At 34.9% G+C, this 19,291-nt stretch overlaps 1 protein-coding gene across 1 annotated transcript in view; it reads left to right on the forward strand.

Moving 5' to 3' along the window:
• LOC143591096 (protein LIGHT-DEPENDENT SHORT HYPOCOTYLS 10-like) overlaps positions 1 to 17,543 on the forward strand; it is a 29,508-nt gene extending 11,965 nt beyond the window's left edge. Inside the window, exon 2 of the mRNA XM_077071407.1 lies at positions 17,496 to 17,543. The gene's annotated coding sequence lies outside the window, so the exon portion shown is untranslated. The remainder of the gene's footprint in view (positions 1 to 17,495) is intronic.
• Positions 17,544 to 19,291: the final 1,748 nt, after the last annotated feature.

The following is a 19,291-nucleotide window of genomic DNA, read 5'->3' on the forward strand; positions in this document are numbered from 1 at the left end:
AATTATTATTTATATATATGGTATAAATAATAATCCCGTTAAGTATCGTTAATACCGGTTAACCAATTTAAGCGGATTTTATGCTCGTTACCCAAGGTGTAACTCTTACGGGTCATAACTCGGTCAGCCGCGTTTACTTACCCGAACCAGTCCTTAAATCTAACAGTCTCCCACTTGGACGGTTTCTGGTTAAGTTCCTCAACGTTGACAGCCAGCGGTGCTCTAGCTACACATGGATGCCCCCAATAAGTTATGACATTTTAAAGTCATTAACCAAAACATCTTGAAATACACTATTGCAAGATAATGAGCTTATGGTAATCGTTGTCATCTATCCTTTCTGTATAAGACATTAATTAAACAATGAGACATGGATCATATTCAATCTCATATGGTGTTCAATCATTTTTGTTCTCGATCAAGAATCAAAGTGGTCCAATCAAACACATAGTTAGTTTGGGTGAGGCCTCACACTTTACCAGTTTGAATCAACGAGGGCGCCAAGATGTCTAACTGTTACATATCATGTAAGAATACAGAATCCCATCTTGATTACATACAAATCCCACTGAACTTCAGATCATTCCCAACCAATGCCTTTATAGCTGGCAGTTACGCGACAGCAGTTGACACTGATCAAAGAATAGCCTTTAGTAAACGAAAGTTCAAATGTGTCTCTCAGGTCTAAGGATACTAAATGAGTATACCAGTATCAAAACATCTTATGACTAACATCCATGAAGATGATTTGATGCGAGTTACACCCAACGTCATTCTTAATGAGGTCTGTGAGTTTGGAAGTCAACCCCTTGAGTCCAAAGTCAGAATAGTCTTAATTCAGAGTCGTTCCCACGAGTCTGACCGACTACGGATAATTTAGAATACAATATTCATGGATTAAACGTATTAAAACCGAACACAGTTATATTATTCAACATTTGCATTTAACCATTAAATCAAAAGACAACTCAAAGTATAATTGTTTTAAATGTTCACACATCTAAGTACTAAATCAAAACAAGCTACTGGCTAATCTAAGACCGATAGCATCTCTGTGATGATCATGCTTGTCCTGAGTCATCGGTTTAGTAAACGGGTCAGCTAGGTTTTGATCTGTGTCTACTTTACTTATTATGATGTCTCTTTGTTCCAGTATATCCCGTATATAGTGGAACTTACTTAGAATGTGCTTGGCCCTGTGATGAGATCTGAGCTCTTTGGCTTGAGCAATGGCTCCTGTGTTATCATAGATTACGTCGATCAGTTTTCGAAAACTTGGAACCAGGTCGAGGTGGGCTATGAATTTCTTCATCTACGCAAATTATGAGCGAGAACCATCTCAGTCATTATGGAAGCTAGCATAAGTGTAACACCTTACAATGAGCTCTTCTTCCACTCCTCCAAAAGAACATGTCCTTTGTCCTTTTCAGGTATCTTAGAATGTTCTTTACAGCATTCCAGTGGGCAATGCCAGGGTTCTGCTGAAAACGACTAGTCATGCTTAGCGCATACGAGACGTCAGGTCTAGTATATAACATTGCAACATGATAGAACCAATCACTGAAGCATATGGAATTGCTTGCATGTGCTTAGTTTTAATATCCGTTGCCGAAGATTGTGATTTGTTCAACACGGTTCCTTTAGCCATGGAGACAACTCCTTTCTTGGAGTTATCATTGAGAAGCGTGTCATTACTTTATCTATGTACTTTGACTTAGCCCTAAAAGCCGCATAGACCTATCTCGGTAGATCTTTATCCCAAGAATATAAGCAGCTTCACCAAGATTTTTCATTGCGAAACAAGATCCCAACCAGTGCTTAACTTCCTTAAGCATAGGAATGTTGGTTCCAATGATCAGTATATCATCCACATACAAGGTGAGGAATGATATAGTGTTCCCGCTTGCCTTTCTGTAAACACAAGGCTCATCTTCATTTTTGATAAAACCAAACTCTTTGATTTTCTCATCAAAATAAAGATCCCATCTGCGAGATGCTTGTTTGAGTCCACAAATGGACTTATTCAGTTTGCACACCTTGATCGATTTGATCATAGCAATGGATGAGAAGGTTTCACCAAAGTCAACACCTTGAGTTTGAGTAAAGCTTTTCGCTACTAGCAGTGAAAATCCACTTGCTCCCTATTGCCCGACATTCGGGGGGTAGCTCAACCAAGTTCCGGACTTGATTGTCACGCATAGATTGCATCTCGGCGTTCATAGCATCTAGCCATTTTTCAGATTCCGGATCTAAGATAGCAGATTTGTAATTAGCAGGTTCGTTGCTTGACTCGGCTACTAAGAGGACCTCGGGACCATCTAGATGCCATAGGTATTTATAGTTTGGTACGCGAGTCCTATTACTTCTGCGAACGCTTGTGTTCATGTCTGATGTATCAGCAACAACAACTTGTTGATCAGACGTTCCAACTTCCTCAGCGGTAGTTTGTAGTTCTTGAATTTCTTCAAGATCGACAATATTATCTCCAGTTCCTCGATCGAGAATTTCCTTCTCCAGAAAGTGGCCCTTCCTTTTGATAGAAGTCACATTTGTATCAGGATGGAAGAAATAATATCCGCTTTGGTTATAGTATCCGACGAAAACAACTTTTACGCCGCGAGGATCGAGTTTATCGTCAGAATCACTAGTGACATAAGCATCACATCCCCATACTCTAAGGAAAGACAAATTGGGTTTTCGCCCATGCCATACCTCATATGGGGTTTTGCTTACCTTTTTAGTTGAAGCCAGATTGACAATACGGGCGGTGGTCAAAAGGGCAAAGTTCTAAAAGGAGTGAGGCAAGTTAGTTCTACACATCATTGATCCGACCTTGTTTAGCAGTGTTCGATTTCTCCTATCGTTCACGCCATTGTGTTGGGGTGTGCCAGGTGGAGTGAGCTGTGAAACAATTCCACACTCTTTCAGATGATGTATAAATTCTGAGATGAGATACTCTCCGCCTCGATCTGATTGAAGTATGCTAATAGTTTTCCCGAGTTGGTTTTCCACTTCGTTTTGAAACTCTGTGAACTTTTCAAAGGTTTCATGCGTGTGTTTCATAAGATACATATAAGCATATCGACTGTAATCGTCAATGAAAGAAACAAAGTATCTTTCATGATTCCTAGACATGGTTCTGAAAGGACCGCATACATCAGTATGTATGATTCCCAGCAGATCCTTTGCTCGTTCATTCTTATGAGTGAAGGAGCCTTTAGCGAGTTTGCCAGCTAAATAAGATTCGCAGTCATAAAAAAAGTCCGGTCCTGTGGATTCAAGAATCCCTTCAGATTGGAGTCTCTTGACTCGTGCCTTGCTTATGTGGCCAAGTCGGCAATGCCATAGAAATGTATCATTGATGCCAGATCTGATACGTTTAGAAAGATTATATACATTATTATTTATTTGAACATCAATCTCATAAATACCATTTCGAGGCTTAGCCTCAAAATAAAAGATATCATTCAAGTAGGCAGAAAATAGCAGTACCATTAAAAGCGTACTTAAATCCTTGTTCAAATAACAAAGAAACTGAAATGATGTTTCTGGTCAAACCAGGTGCAAACAAACAGTTATTCAAAGTAACTACAAAACCAGATGGACAAGCAAAACGACATGTGCCAGTTGCAAGAACTGGGACTCTCTTCCCATCACCAACGATGAGTTCCATGCTGCCTTGTTTCAGCTTCTTCCAGTTTTCAGGCTCCTGCAAGATATTAACGATGTGGTAACCACATCCGGTATCAAATACCCATGTGTTGCTAGAGACAGTGAAAAGTTCAATAACGTAAATGGAAATACCTTTAGAGGAGCTTTCACCATTGGTCATTTGCCTTTTCAGCTCAGCAAGATAGTCGGGACAGTTACGCTTCCAGTGTCCCATTTTGTTGCACTTGTAGCACTAGCGCTCCTCAGGAAGCGGCGGTGGTACCTTTGTAACACCTTTGTTAGTGTTGGTGGCAGACCTAGCAGCAACAGTAACCTTCTTCTTGCCTTTACCATTATGACCCCGGTTCTTGGGTTAAGGCTTGACGAGACTAGCAGATCGAACCATAAGAACTTGATTGGTTTTAGCGGGAATATTCATCTCAGCCGTCTTGAGCATTCCATGAAGCTCCGGCACTGTCTTCACCTAGCCATTCATATTGAAATTCATTACGAACTGGTCATAAGAGCTGGGAAGAGAGTTCAGGATGAAATCCGCTGCCATTTCATCTGACAGGGGATAATCAAGTTTCTTTAGTTGTTCGATGTACCCTTTCATCTTGACGACATGCGCACTGATAGGTGATCCTTGTTCCATTCTGCAGCTGATAAGCTGCTTCATGGTGTCATAGCGTTCTTGACGGGCTTGTTTTTGGAACATGCCCTTTAGTTGCTCCAGCATGTTATAGGCACCAAAATCTTCCAAACCTTTAACAAGCTAGTAAGACATGGTGGCTAGCATAATGCAGGCGACTTCAGCAGAGTCGTCTATATGCTTGTCAAGAACCTCTTTGGCAGCAGCAGTATTGTTTTCAGGCTCGGTTGGAACAGGTCCATCGAGAACATAGTGCTTCTTTGCCATTTTGAGAATAAGTCCCAAATTGCGGTGCCATTCAAGAAAGTTGGTGCCATTCAATTTTTCTTTCTCAAGAATAGTCTTGAGAGTGAGTGAGGATTTATTATCAGTTGACATCTGTTAAATAAGCAAAAGTAATTTAATTAGTATTTTGGATGTTTTATAAGGCCCCGTTCCCGGAAGCCCTACTTTGGCGTTGGATTTACTCATAAACACAGTTTTAAAATCAGAGTTAATTAAAAACTTTTCGTGGAATACATAATATTAAACATTCTTACATAACATGAGTGCTTGTTTTTAAACAAAATACATTAAGTCTTAAAAGGTAACGTAAACGACATATGAATCTTCTTTTCTTCGATGCCAGTCTTCACTTTGTTGCCGAGTGTCTTCCCTCAAGCAACCCGTCGCATCCTATTCACCTACGTGCATACTAATAGTCAGCTACGCTGAGTGAGTTCTAGTTTAACAGTTTACAGGATTATTCTTACACATTCTTTCATCTCCATACAAATATTATTTGTACTACTCTTACATTATTCTTACACATTCTTACAAACATACAATTATACATACATTTTTGCCCAGGTATTAGAAGGGCCTGCCACCCGACTTGTTGCACAGATATTATAAGGGTCTGCCATCCGACTTCTTGCACCGATATCGTAGAGTCGGCCACTCTATTCTTGCTCAGGTATTAGAAGGGCCTGCCACCCTGACTCTTACTATTCTTACAAGTATGCACACAGCCCCGAAACCATCTCAAAGAGAAATGGGGCTAGAACTCACCTGGAGACGATTTCTCTCACCGTCAATGGTAATGTCATTCCTTAGCTGTGCACGGCTAACTGTACAATACATTACGCACGTCAATTAACCATTACTACTACTTCTTACATCTAAGTTAATGAAACCCTCAACTAACGGGGGTCCGAGGGCAGCGCCCCTGGTAGCGGGGTCTAGCCCCTAGCAAGGTCCAAGGAGCAGAGCCCCTGGCTGGGGTTGAGCTGTCAGGTCAGCTAGGAAAAAATTTATTTTCATTAACCGTCATTTAACAAAAACGCATTAGAAAATTAATTTCATGAAATTTCGCAGGGAAGAATTTCGCTTCGCATGACTTTTTCGCTTCGCATGGAATTTCGCTTCGCATGACTTTTTCGCTTCGCATGGCTATGCGATGCGAAATTATTGATTTCGCTGTGCATGGCTGTGCGATGCGAAATTCCTGCCTTTCGTCGTTTTTACCATTTTAAAGCCATTTTTCTCCTTGTTTCCTCCTTGGGACCCGATTTTACCCTTTTTATGGGTTTTGGGTCGTACCAACTTTGTATACCCGTGTTTTATGAGGTCTGAACATCACCTTTTTGTCCTATATCATACCCGTGAGGCTATGACTCACCAAGTTTATGTTTTTCTTACATCTTTCAACCCGATCTACTAAGATATCAATTTGCATGTCGAACTCAACCACAAAACTTAGACTTGTTGGCTAAAACTCACCTTTGGCTTCAGGTTTGGTTCGGATATGGACAACTCGAGGATCTGGACGTGGTTCTTGTTGTTTGAAGACACTTGATCACCAAGATCTTCCTTACTTTAGCCCGGATTCGGATTCGGGTCTTGAGAGAGTATGCGTGTGTTCTATGGAGTGTGTGTGTGTTGTGGGAAGAAATGGTGAAGGGATGGGGGGGATGGCCTTATATAGAGGGCTATGGACCCCACCACCCACTTCCTTCACCAATCCCAATCCTTATCCAAATATAAACACGCACACAATTAAACGAGCGACACACACGAAACAATAACTTTCTTTTATTTAGTAATCTCGTAATACGGATGTTACATGTTTTAATTCGATTATCAATGACCCAATAACATTAACAAAATAGGAACTTGAGAATCTGGCTTCCAGTTACTAATGGCAGCTGTAGCACACAACATTAGTAAGTGGTTAGGCAGATAGATAACGATTGCCAATTGTGAATAAAGCACAACTCTCGGTTATGAGGCCTATTAAGACAACACTTGTCTAAGTAGATACGTTTAGCCTCATCTATGCCCACCTTAGTCTCCAGACAGCTGTAGCACGTAACAGTAGAGTAAAGTAATAGTCGTCCTAGTATAGTCACTCGTAAAAGGGTCGGATGTGTCAACGAAACCCTTTCATCTTGAAGGGATAGGCTAGAAATCAAGTGCGGTGCTGTACCTCCAAACACTTGAAGTTTCGCAGTATGCCTCAAGTGTGGCTTATAGTAGAATGGCATAGACTATTTATTTTAAAATTGGGATTAACTTTAAATATTACCGAATAGGGTAAAATTCCAGTTTTACTATATTAATCGGGACAAGTTGATGAACCCTTTCATCTCTTAGTACACTTAATTTTATATAACCTATTAAAACTAAGTTTGTCGCGATATAAATAACTAACTTTAAGTTAATAGTTACCTATTAAGTTATTAGTTTTGGAAAATTAAATTTAGTTTAATTTCGCAAAACATGATTGGTTATAATTTGTTTTAAATCAAACTTTGTTTTAACGACAAAATTTGGCAAGTTGTAAAATCCCTTTTAGAACTTGTTTTATTATGTTTGTTTTTAATATTTTAAAACTCCTTTTAAAATATGTATATTGGTGTGAGGTTGGTTATTATATAACAATTATAAAAAAAAATAAGCAACCACAAAAGCAATAAATAAATATGTAAATCTATATGGCCAATAATTGTTCGATCTTGCTAGAGCCTATTAGCAAGACCGAACGGGTTACGGGGTCATAACACACAAACAACCACAAGGATGGACTTGAGTGCATCCAATCGTCGTCTTGAGCAACTCCCACTGACTTCGTGATTACCATTTAGTTTTCATAGTCTTTGTCTTTGGGTCTTCGTTTATTACAATATTTATAAATGAAATACAATATTACAAAAATAAATATAATAAAGGAAAAACCCTAACTATTACAAATTTGAACCATCCATATGGCAAAAACTAAAACCAAAACATCACAAACAACCACAAACACGGTCTGGCCAGATTTACATATTGCATAACAAACAACCAAAATTCGGGCAAGCTTTTGGTCAAATAAAACAAAATAAAAATTTGACCAAAATATAAAGTTGCCCTAAAATTAATTAGACCAGAAACTTTAAAACCAGTTAAAGTTTGTGTTCCAATTCCGGTTAAAAGACCGGTACCGACTCGTACGTTTTAACCAACGTTCTGATACCACTGTTGGGTTTCAGTGGTGATCAGTCAAAATTTTATTTATTAAAACCGGTTTAATAAATATGACAAATAATAATTAATAAATGCGCAGCGGAATATAAACGAATAATCAGCACAGAAACTAAACCCGATAGGATCCGGTTACAAAACCATACAAGCACAGTAATAATAGCTACCAAATAAATATAATTATAAGCCGACAATATTTAAGTTTACCTTGGTTAATAAGTAACCGGTCGAGACACCGAGAGTTAACGAGCGACGCTAGGTGACGAAACGAGATGACCCGGTAGCAGCGCTGGTGCTCGAAAAACAACAGCGGCGGAGCAGGGGCAGCGACAGCAACTGATGGCGTGTAACGGTAGCGGTTGGTGACGGTGCGGTAGGCGAACTTGCGGAACTACGGGCTGTTTTGCCTTTTTGCCGTGAAAACCAAAAGTTGGTTTTTTCCAATTATGTCACGGCTCCAACAACAAACTTGGAGACTGGTTTCTTTTTGTTTATATTATATATTGATTATATTAATAATCATTACTATCATTAATAAACCCTAACCTAGCTCCAAAGCCCAATCGTTTAAAAGTTCGCTCCATCCCATCTTATTTATCTAATAAATAAACTCTAAAATTATTATTTATATATATAGTATAAATAATAATCCCGTTAAGTATCGTTAATACCGGTTAACCAATTTAAGCGGATTTTATGCTCGTTACCCAAGGTGTAACTCTTACGGGTCATAACTCGGTCAGCCGCGTTTACTTACCCGAACCAGTCCATAAATCCAACACATGCTTCCCACTAGGGATGAGTATTTGGTACTTGGTACGGATACCGTACCGGTATCGAACCGGTACCGGTACCGAAATCGGTACCGATTTGGTACCGTTGGTACCGAATTGGTACCAAAGTTTTGAGTTTCGGGATCGGTACGAAACCGGTACCGGTACGGTACGGTATCGGTATTTTTTGAATTTTTACCTTCAATACCGGTACCGTCCCGGTACCGAACCGAATATTTTGGTACCGGTACCGGTACCAAAATTTGGCAATTTTAGGATCGGTATTTTTAGTACCGGTAACGGTACAGTATCGAGCTCATCCCTGCTTCCCACTCCATAAACACTTGTCTCATGATCATGCCCAATGTGTGTATTTACATATTTGATTATTCTAGTTTGCTATGAATCTTTCCGTTCATCTGTGGCTGTGATTATTCGTAGCAATTTAATAGGATTGCTTGTTAATTAACACGGTCAATTTTAAATAGAATCAACAATTGATAACAAATAGACTTTTTATGAAAGAATAAAAATAAAAACAAGAAGACAATCAAGAATATAAAGAAAAGAAAGAAAGAGTTACTAGATAACATTAACAGTGGCACAATCTATTGAACCAGTGCCCATAACGGGAGTCCAACTAATAAATAATTTTTTTTTCGAACGGAAACTAATAAATAAATATTTATTCTGTAATAGACTCTAAGAGCATTTTTATCCCACTCCCTATTTTCAAACTAAAAATTACACTAAAACTTACTTTATTTTCTCTCTCTATTTCAATTAAATAATACTTTTTATACCTTTTATCATTACCTTTTCTCTTTCCTTCACTTACAACCACTTTCAAAATATATTAAAAAATTATAGGGGGTAAACAGTAACTTTTCAAATATACAGAACAATCACTACTTTTTCTAAAATATAAAAACTCTTCACTCACAACACCCTAAATCACTCTTCTAAATTATAAAAACACCACTCACATAATATGAGGGGTTGGATGAGAATGCTCTAAAGACATCTCATCCCTTAAAATATATATGTTTGTATGCTAAGGGTGATGGGTGGCTCCTTATAATTTTTTAAAGACCTGATCAATCTGTATTGCGATCCAAGTTCTACACGGTTATATGTGTAAATGATATCTAAAACTAAAATATGAAAATTAATTAAGTTCGTCCCCATATGTATGTTTAGATCGAGAGTCAAGTTTTCTATAAAGGATGGTAAACATGAGAAGTATAAAAAGAATTTGTAGCCAAAAAAACTCCTAAAAGATAATAAAAAGTTAATTAAAAAAAATCAAAACTCAAATTTTAATAGAAAAACGAAAAATGTAAAAACACAAAAATGTTTTTACCATCTTCCTCGCTCTCAAACAAAAAAAAAGAAAAGAAAAAAAAAACCTCGAGAAAGACATAATGTTGAGTGAAAAAAATCATTGTGTATTTTTGTTTATTATTGTGTTTTATGTTTATTTTCGTCATTGGTTGTATCTTTTTTTTCTTGATATTGTGTTATATTACTTAAAATTGCGTCATTTTTGTGCGGAATTGTACTATATTTTGTGATCTATTGTGATCTTTTTTTTGTTTATCATTGTGTTGTTTGTTCATTTTCGTATTCGGCGTTGTGTTTTTTTTCTCGGCATTGTGTGTTTTCGTCGTTTTTTTAACGGAAATGAGGGGCGAAATATTTTAGTTTTTTAATTTTTTTCCCTTTTTTATTTATATATTGAGTTATAATTTTTCTATTTTTTTAAAATTTTTTTTATATAGTTACAAATTTTTCTCACACTTTTTGTTTTTATCTTCTTTTGCATTATACACAATATGTGTGATTGCATATTTGTCACCTAGAAGGTGCTCTCCTCTTTTGTACAATGACAGGGCCATATTTTCAGAAATATGGAACAGGTAGACATATTTGTCCATAGCACACTTTAGTAGATTGATGGTCGTCTGGCACCGATTCTGTGGGGTATCTACTATAATTTATTTTGTCGTTTTACATTGTTTTAAAGTATATGCTGCACTTATAGATTAATATATCCCTCTTTAATATTTTATATAACAAGCCGACACTACACGATTGAAGAATACAAACATATATTCTTGTGTCTTCTTCAAAAACTATCGTTACATCTTACTCGAAATTTTAATATAAAGGCTTTATGGATATCAAAGTTAAAATATAACATTCTTGTTAATCATAAAAAATTGAATTGAACGATAATATCTTTATTAAAGAATGTGATAACACGTGTTAATTTCATTGTTTCGCTAAAACACAGATTATACTAATTACATCCTAACCTCCCTTACATAATACACTATACAAGTTAGACCCTAAAATACTTTCACAACAACGAGACTTATACCCCTATATGCTAATACAACTAATGAGTTTAGTTTAAACTATCCATACTCATCCTAAAATTTAACTTACTTTAAGCGAGGTCTTCATCCTTTCTTAGATCTGGTTTACCTTCACAGTACTGTTGGTGCGTCATTCTCATACCATATCAGGTTGCCTCCTTATTTTTCCTATTTTGAGCATTCATGTTTGAAGTATCCAAGTTTATTACACTTGTAACACCTTGTCCCGTTGTACTCGACCATCGCCACGAGGTGAACATAAGTTTAATTAGTATACACATCTCTCGCCTTAGTTTGCTTCTTATTGCGGTGCTCAGAAGCTTTTAATTATCTTCCAACAACTACTTGGAATGGTCGACATTATTAAGATTTAAAAACCGCTTGATAGCCGCAACAATTGGAATGGATTTTTTTTAGTACGAAGCTGAGTAGCTTTCAAACCAATCTTTCGTCATTCATTGCTCAAATTTCATGCTTGTGATACAATTCCACTAATTTTCTAGGCATGTGCATCAAGTTTCTTGCTAACACTCGTCCTTAAAGATTCAGATTCTGATCACTCGAGTGTTTGAATACACGCCTTTTTAAGCCTATCAACTCTAAGGTGTTGAACCTTTATTGCGTCCAATATATCTTTCGTTGAAGTAAGGTTAGCAATTTGCAATACCATATTTTCTGAATTTGTTTCGTAAAGTAATGCTATTGCCATTTATTTGACTTCTATTCCCGTTATTGGTTTCAGTGGTTCCTGAATTCCACGGACACACTAAAGAGTACTCTGATCTTTTACACCCCAAATAGTGCGATTTATAGAATTTAGAATCAAGTATTAAAAAGTCATTGATGTCCCTCCTTCCTTTACCGCTATATTTTCTTTATTCTTCAATGATATCTAAGTCATTTTCGGTGCTTTTGTACTCCCACTTTTTTAACATATTGCTTTCTACTACACTGGTTTCATATTGAATTAGATTTCAACTTTATTAGTATTGGATCAAATCGATATCAACCTTAACTGTGATTAATTTGATATAAATTTGGATAGTTTCAAATCAAATTAATCTACCTACTTACAATAACAATGCAGGGTTTTTATGTCGCAAAGAGAATAAAAGCCAATCGCTTCTAATGACAATGGTACATGTGATTTCAGTCACGGAGTGAATAAAAACCAATCTTTACCAATGACGTACATGATCTTTCCGAGTGCAGGGCAAATCAAAAACCAATTGTTCTAATTAATAAAAACTGTGCATGTGTTTTTCGTTCAAAAAGCAAATTAAAACCAATGGTTTCTACAGAAAACAATACATAAATTTTTTTATTTTTTATATTTTTTTTTGTTGCTTAGCAAATTTAAACAAATTGTTCTAAAACTCTCCTACTTGTTGCTTATTTTCTTGACTATAATATATAATTTTTATACTTAGCGTAAAGTTAAAACGTAAAGGGAGATAAAAATGAGAAATGTAAGAAGGATTTGTGGTTACACAAAAAACTCCTTAAAAAAATTTTCAAAAAATGATAAAAAATTATAACACAACATATAAATAAAAAACGAAAAATTAAAAAAACCAAAATGTTTCCCTCATCATTCCCGTTTGCAAAAAAAAAAAAAAAACCAACGAAAAGACACAATGCCGAGAAAAAAAGACAAAATGGTGAAAATGAACAAACAACATAATGATAAACAAAAAAAGCCATAATAGATCGCAAAATATAACACAGTACCAAACAAAATATTACAAGATGTTGAGTAATATAACACAATATTAAGAAAAAAAAGGCACTATGTCAAGAAAAAAAGACACTATGAATGACGAAAATAAACACAAAACATAATGATAAACAAAACGACATAATGATCTTTTTTATTCATCATTGTTTTTTTAGAACGAGGAAAACGGTGAAAACATTTTTATGTTTTTACATTTTTATTTTTTGTATTAAAATTTGAGTTATGGTTTTTGTATTAATTTTTCATTATTTTTTATGGTTTCCTTTTTACTACAAATACTTCTTATTCTTCTCTCTCTTATTCTAATTTATAGAAAAAGTTGACCCAAAAAAACCTTCAAAACAATGTTCTAATCTTTATTTCCTACTTCCCAAATCGATTTTTGGTTTTAAAATGTTTCTTCTTTGAATCTCCACTTCTTGAATCAACCTTGAATGTTCTTGATTAAGTCCTAAATGGTCTTAATTATTTTGATATGGTATTGAAACTAGGTTTCCACATTGATTGCCGAATACAAACATATGATTTATTATTATTTAAGTAAATTATTATTATTGCTATTACTATAAGGTTTGAGTTGATGTTTGCTTTGTTCTGTTTTGGTACATAAGATTATTTGATTAAAGGGTTTTCTTGTATGAAGAACTAACTTGAAGCAGAGGTACCTGAAAAGCACTTAATACCTCTTGAGCGTCTAAAACAATTGACTTAAATAAGTAGTCATATTAAAACATATTTCAAACTTTATTCAAATAGACTCGTTTTCTTTTACAATCTTACTATACTATTAAAGTACTATAAGTTTTTCACATGACATTCAACTAGCATGTCCACATAAGCTTCTAACTCATCAATTTTTCATATATATAATTTCCACATGCTAATTTAAACATTAATTTTAAACATTAACTCATAAGTTGAAGACAGTTTCAAAATAAATTGTTATAATTATCATTTATTAAGTAATAAAGACAATTAATTGTTTCATTGTTATTTTTTTAAATTTTGAGACTTTGTTATTTTTTTGTTTTTGGATTTTGAGAAATTATTTATAAAAGTTTGAACTGAATGTTTGGATTGAAATGGTGGTTTAAATAATGAGGTTTGGATTATATTGCTATTTTATTAAACGCATGGTTTAATTAAAATTATAATTACATCTCTTTGTTATATTCATATTTTTAGCATTTTTTATGTTGTGTAAAATGTTTTATAATTTTAATAAAAATAGTTTTTATAACACACAACTTATGTTACAACATCTACATGTTTACGCTTCGTAGTTTAAAACATATCTTAAGTAGATGATAAAGTTTTTTTTAACTAATATATATTTTTTGTTTCATGGTATAAGTTATAGAAATATATTACATAACTTTGATATGCTTTAAATTGTTATTTTTCTCTATTTGTTTTTGTATGTTTGGTTCTTTTAATAAAAAAAATAATATTATACCTTATAATAATAATAATAGATTAGCTGACGTTTACAATTCGTTAAAATGTATATGACACACACGTGCGCGTGCACACACACAGATATATATATATATATATATATATATATATATATATATATATATATATATATATATATATATATATGGTAAGGATCTTAAGAAAACAATTGGCAAATTGAGAATTTTGAAAACTATTCTGGACCACTAAAAAAAATCTCTAAAAAAATATTTAAAAAACTATAAAAAAACAAAAATTTTAAAAATGTAAATAAACCAAAATTCATATATTTCATTCTGGTTTCATAAAAAAAACCGAATTTTTTTTCTTTTTAATTCATATTATACCTATACACATATAAATACTTTCATTTAATCTCTAGTTACATAATGTACACATATGCACATTATCATTTACCTTAAATTATACATATGTCTATAGGAAAAAACATGTGTGTACATATTATACATATATGTATAATAAAAAAACAATATTTTTTCTTTTTAATTCGTATTATATCTATACACATATGTATACTTTCATTTAATCTCTAGTTGCGTAATGTACATATATATATATATATATAATCATTTACCTTAAATTATACATATGTGTATAGGAAAAAAACATGTGTGTACATATATGTACATATTATACATATATGTATAATTTAGCTAAACCGAGAATTTCTTTTTACATTTTTTTTAGAAACCGGGATGAAAAAATAAGAACTTTGGTTTTTTTAGTTTATGATTTTTTTTATTTTTGGGTTTTTTTAAATCTAAAATGATTCTCACAGTTCTCAATTCCTAAAAAGTTCTCACATGATCCTGATCCTATATATATATATATGTGTGTGTGTGTGTGAAGTTTTATATATTTTCTGTACGTGTGTAACACGGGATCTAACCTAGTAATAAACTGTTACATTAAAAAATAAAGCAATACACAAATAAAAATCGTTGCGTAAATATAAATAGTTGATTACTTCCTGTAGTAACCGTCATTTAGCTATTTTGAATCCTTCTCGTCTTCATATAGATTAAAATACGGTTTGTAATCGGACTCGTCATCCACTTGACCATCTTCTAGAATCGCAGTGTTGCTTGGTGTTGCAACCAAAGGGTTGTCTGGTTTGACAATTGAAGGGTTTCCTGTTTAATTTAAATCTGGAGGGTTGTCCAATTCAACAACCAAAGTGTACACGGTTGTCGAACCAAAGCGCTGTCTAGTTCACCAACCAAAACCTTGTGCTTCTCGACAAACAAGTGTTTTTCGATACATCTAGTGGAGGCAGTTTCGAAACTGAAATAATGTTACCAGGTAGGTTATTCGGGTTGTTTATGGCAATTTTCTTAGAAAAGAATTGAAAAGGTATTGATGATTGACATATATGTTTCATGAAGGGTGATATATTAGAGGAGATTGAGCAATCAATGGGGTAAAAATGTAACTTTTGTTTTTCTTTTCGACTATTTGGAAACAATAATATAATTTCAAAATTAATAATGCTTTTAATTGTTTTTAAAACCTTAGTATTAAAAAGGGTTAATATTTTTTTTTATTTGGTCCCACCGCTGACGTCCAAAGGGGGTTTGAAGTCCGACCTCAACAAACTGGACTAACGTGGTGGATACTCTGAAAATTAACATGTGAGGCAGCCTTGTCATTTTACGGTTAAACAAGAATAATGGCAATCATAGATACAACAATTTACTTGATGTTTCTTTAGTAGTGGCAGTTTTTTTTTTAATTAAAGCATCTTAAAATTTGCAATGACCAAAGCTTCTTAAAATTTGCCCTTAAAATGTGAAGTAATGTTGGACGGCTTGCTAAATTTCCACACCTTAATTTTCTATTATGTTTGTATTGTTTTACACACTGAAAACCTGAAATATATTCTTCTTGTGTTTACATCGACTGATGTTATTCATTTATCTGTTGTAGTATATTCATTTGGGTGATATTTTTCAACATGTGTTAAGGTCCAGTTTGTTAATTAATAGGGCAACTTAAAGAATCGTGTAGTCTGCGACTCTGCCCCTTTATCCTTAGGCTGAGGGGTGTGGAGCGCGAGAAAGGGCGCGTGAGCCCAGCCGCTCGCGCCCCTGGGCGCGAACACCACACCACCGAGGCGCGAGAGGGGCGCGAGAGGGGCGCGAGCACGAAAAACAAAGCAGGCGCAAGGGGGTTCGCGGGACCTGTGTGGCGTAAATGGGTTTGGGAATGGTGAAAAGAGCCGTTGGAGTGTTAAAACTCCCACCATGGAAAAATAAAACAACCGGAACGATTTCCGTCGTGCTTAACGGGTTCTCAAAGTCCAAAACTCCGGCGACTGATTCATTTTCCGGCGAGGCGAATTTGTAAACCCGGTTGAACAAACCGGTGTCACGGTCAACGACGTCAAAGGAGTGGCGTTGGCGGTGACTTTCCGGTCGAGAAACTTGGCGAGTTCCCGGCGTAAGGTGCCGTCCGGTCGCCGGAGCATGTTGTAGGATAACTTCAAGTGGGATATTAGCATCCATGTGTGTATAGGAACAGCTTTATAAATATGGTTTTTTTTTAAATTTTATTAACTGTGATTTTAATTGGTTTTTGGACGTTTATGAAAACAAAATCCGCTCGCGCCCCTCCACACCAGGGCCTGGGGCGCGAGCACCACAACCAACACCCATCTTATCAAATTTCTCTCTCTGCCACACGTCACAATATTATTGGCTGGAGCCCCCACTCACGCCCCCTCTCGCGCCCCCCACACCCCTCAGCCTTAGAGTTATGTAAACATAGATTATGATTGTTTCTCTTTTGTGTGTTCAGTCTGTTATCAGGTTTCAGAATATGTTACCTGGGAATCTGGGATTGACCATATTTTGCTTTGAGCCTTGGATACCAGGCAACAAGTTAGATATGTCACAGTAGAACTTGAACACATAATACGTGGAGGCAAAACCTTGAACATTTAAATAGGGGGTCTGAAACCTAAACATTTAAAATATCATATATTGTTTATCATAGATAAACAATTATTCAAAGTAAATGAGTTATATTTATACATCTAACCGAAAAAAAAAAAAAAGCAGAAAAAGGAGAGGCCAGCCGGAGCCCCCTCATTCCCTTAAAAGGTGGGCCCATTATTCTAACATACAAATAACTGATGCTTTACACGTATATATTGCTATCCAACTTTCACTCATTAATGGGTTCTCCCAACATATGGATCAAGAGAATACATATGGATTGTAATTCTGTAGGTAGGGAATATTTAACATATGGGCTAAATTAACATGTGTACTTGTCCTAATTCAAACTATGTTACCATATTTTTTTACATATAGGAGCGAGGTTACTTTTAATCTAAGGACTCCAAGAGAAGACACTTCTGGTGATGACATGATTACGGCATTACGCCTCTTTCATTCTTGTTGATTTCGGAAGAAAAAAAAATTGTAAATTAGATTGGTTGGATTTGTCATTAAGTTTATATCCATTCGTCATTTTGTAGTATTTTCCTTATATCTGGTTTCATGCTAGTTAGTAATGATAATTTTTCTTTGAAGGAAAAGATGTGTACATGTACAACGTTGAGTTCACATTTGAATACTCAAGACCATGGGGCATGGGGTATGTTTGCATGCTCACGGTGTTAACTGGTTGTTAGACCACTCCTCATAGGCGCTTGTTTTCCAAAATATTGAAGCAAAACCCCCAGTGGCCCTTTTATTAAAAACTGAAACCTTTAGCAAATTGCCAAATTTGTTCCTTCTCTCTTTTACTAAACTAGTCTTATAGCCCCTTCGTGTTTTTTTTCCTCTTCTACCTTGTGTTTTACAATCCCATTGAATCTCTCTAGGACCTAATTAATTAATTAAAAAAAATTAAAAATAGCCAATAAGAGATTTAAGGAATACAACGAACAAGCCATGAAAGGCATCTGAGGCACTAAAAGACTTTTCTTTCACTACCTTCACAATTCATTAGAACTCTCAAACAAGAATCAATACTTTTCTTTCACTACGAAACTTTTCACTCTCAAAACAAGAAAATCAATACTTCTCTTTAACTAAGCGATCGACTTTTCATGCACATCTGTCTTCACATCCGTCATTCTCTCATTAGGTTATTCTTTCCTTTGATTAGCTCTTCTCCTTAAACGGCTTCTATTAGATAAAACCAAGAAACAAAACAACACCTCATCGAAACCGCGTAGAGAAAGTAAAAAAAACATATAATATAATATATATATTTTTTTGCTCTTTAAGTTTGGGGCATAAAGTAAATGTTGAAGAAGAGTTGGCCCTATAGTTGCATAATACTATGTGATAAGCAATAATGGAGTCATGATTAGATAAAGAAATCTACAGGGTTCACTTTATATATTGATGTTGGACAGCTTGGCCCTAACCACATTCTTTATTTAGGATGTGGTAAACAACACTACATATATACATGATTAGTTTGAACTAACGGTTTTTTTTATACCAAAATTCTACATAACTTTCATTTATAAGAATTTAAAACCACACCACTTTTGTAGATAGCAAACACTATACAGGTCATGGGTACACACGACTAACTAATAAAATCAATATAGAGATTACATCGTAACTATTTAAAAATATATATATTAGCCATGCTTAAGAAATGAAGATTTGAGCGGAAAAAGGGGTCATGCAGTAATTGAATGTGAAGACAAGGAATTCAAAATCATGGATTGTTTTGATTTGTTGAAGTTCGGGAAGGAAGATATGTCATAGCTTACTAGTCAAGTTATCGATTCAAGTGTGATGTTTCATTTTGTGGCGAAACAATACTCAGACATGGTGAAGATTGCTCTTGAGAAACGTCAGTATATACACGATGGTACTACTACAGAAAATATTTTAAAACGGTTAAATAGCGTATACGCAACGGTTTTAAAACTTTTTTAAACAAAGTGTTGCAAAATATAATTAAAACGGTTTCAAAATCGGTGTATATCCTAGCAGATATTCAAACGGGTAGTAACCGGTATATACTATATTTAACAATGGGTTGGTAACCGTTATAAAGCTTTATTTACAACGGGCTCTTAACCGTTGTAAACAACCTAATACAACGTGTTGTTAGTAATTGTTATTAAAGTATTTACAACGAA

The sequence above is a fragment of the Bidens hawaiensis genome, unplaced genomic scaffold (assembly GCF_021521415.1).
Source record: "Bidens hawaiensis isolate Kalapana, Puna unplaced genomic scaffold, B.hawaiensis_p1.1 tig00039195_1, whole genome shotgun sequence".
Lineage (NCBI taxonomy): Eukaryota > Viridiplantae > Streptophyta > Magnoliopsida > Asterales > Asteraceae > Bidens > Bidens hawaiensis.